The sequence below is a fragment of the Caenorhabditis briggsae genome (assembly GCF_000004555.2).
Source record: "Caenorhabditis briggsae complete genome, chrII, whole genome shotgun sequence".
NCBI classification, from domain to species: domain Eukaryota; kingdom Metazoa; phylum Nematoda; class Chromadorea; order Rhabditida; family Rhabditidae; genus Caenorhabditis; species Caenorhabditis briggsae.
The window spans coordinates 14,600,605-14,602,609 of record NC_013486.2 but is presented as its reverse complement, the minus strand read 5'-3'; positions in this window follow the sequence as shown (position 1 = coordinate 14,602,609).

Below are 2,005 nucleotides of genomic sequence, written 5' to 3'. Positions count from 1 at the left end.
TCTGTGATTATGAGATTCTGAGATTCTGAGATTCTGAGATTCTGAGATTCTGAGATTCTGAGATTCTGAGATTCTGAGATTCTGAGATTCTGAGATTCTGAGATTCTGAGATTCTGAGATTCTTAGATTCTGAGATTCTGAGATTCTGAGATTCTAAGATTCTGAGATTCTGAGATTCTGAGATTCTGAGATTCTGAGATTCTAAAATTCTAAAATTCTGAGATTCTGAGTTTCTGAGATTCTAATATTCTAAAATTCTGAGATTCTGAGATTCTGGAATTCTGAAATTCGGAAATTCTAAAATTCTGAGATTCTAAGATTCTGAGATTCTGAGATTCTGAGATTCTAAGATTCTGAGATTCTGAGATTCTGAGATTCTGAGATTCTGTGATTATGAGATTCTGAGATTCTGAGATTCTGAAATTCTGAGATTCTTAGATTCTGAGATTCTGAGATTCTGAGATTCTGAGATTCTAAGATTCTGAGATTCTGAGATTCTGAGATTCTGAGATTCTGAGATTCTGAGATTCTGAGATTCTAAGATTCTGAGATTCTGAGATTCTGAGATTCTGAGATTCTGTGATTATGAGATTCTGAGATTCTGAGATTCTGAGATTCTGAGATTCTGAGATTCTGAGATTCTGAGATTCTGAGATTCTGAGATTCTGAGATTCTGAGATTCTGAGATTCTGAGTTTCTGAGATTCTAATATTCTAAAATTCTGAGATTCTGAGATTCTGGAATTCTGAAATTCGGAAATTCTAAAATTCTGAGATTCTAAGATTCTGAGATTCTGAGATTCTGAGATTCTAAGATTCTGAGATTCTGAGATTCTGAAATTCTAAGATTCTGAGATTCTGAGATTCTGAGATTCTGAGATTCTGTGATTATGAGATTCTGAGATTCTGAGATTCTGAGATTCTGAGATTCTTAGATTCTGAGATTCTGAGATTCTGAGATTCTGAGATTCTAAGATTCTGAGATTCTGAGATTCTGAGATTCTGAGATTCTGTGATTATGAGATTCTGAGATTCTGAGATTCTGAGATTCTGAGATTCTGAGATTCTGAGATTCTGAGATTCTGAGATTCTGAGATTCTGAGATTCTGAGATTCTGAGATTCTGAGATTCTTAGATTCTGAGATTCTGAGATTCTGAGATTCTAAGATTCTGAGATTCTGAGATTCTGAGATTCTGAGATTCTGAGATTCTAAAATTCTAAAATTCTGAGATTCTGAGTTTCTGAGATTCTAATATTCTAAAATTCTGAGATTCTGAGATTCTGGAATTCTGAAATTCGGAAATTCTAAAATTCTGAGATTCTAAGATTCTGAGATTCTGAGATTCTGAGATTCTAAGATTCTGAGATTCTGAGATTCTGAGATTCTGAGATTCTGAGATTATGAGATTCTGAGATTCTGAGATTCTGAAATTCTGAGATTCTGAGATTCTGAGATTCTGAGATTCTGAGATTCTGAGATTCTAAGATTCTGAGATTCTGAGATTCTGAGATTCTAAGATTCTGAGATTCTGAGATTCTGAGATTCTGAGATTCTGGGATTATGAGATTCTGAGATTCTGAGATTCTGAGATTCTGAGATTCTAAGATTCTGAGATTCTGAGATTCTGAAATTCTAAGATTCTGAGATTCTGAGATTCTGAGATTCTGAGATTCTGAGATGTCTGAGATTCTGAGATTCTGAGATTCTGAGATTCTGAGATTCTGAGATTCTGAGATTCTGAGATTCTGAGATTCTGAGATTCTGAGATTCTGAGATTCTGAGATTCTGAGATTCTGAGATTCTGAGATTCTGAGATTCTGAGATTCTGAGATTCTGAGATTCTGAGATTCTGAGATTCTAAGATTCTGAGATTCTGAGATTCTGAGATTCTGAGATTCTGTGATTATGAGATTCTGAGATTCTGAGATTCTGAGATTCTGAGATTCTGAGATTCTGAGATTCTGAGATTCTGAGATTCTGAGATTCTGAGATTCTGAGATTCTG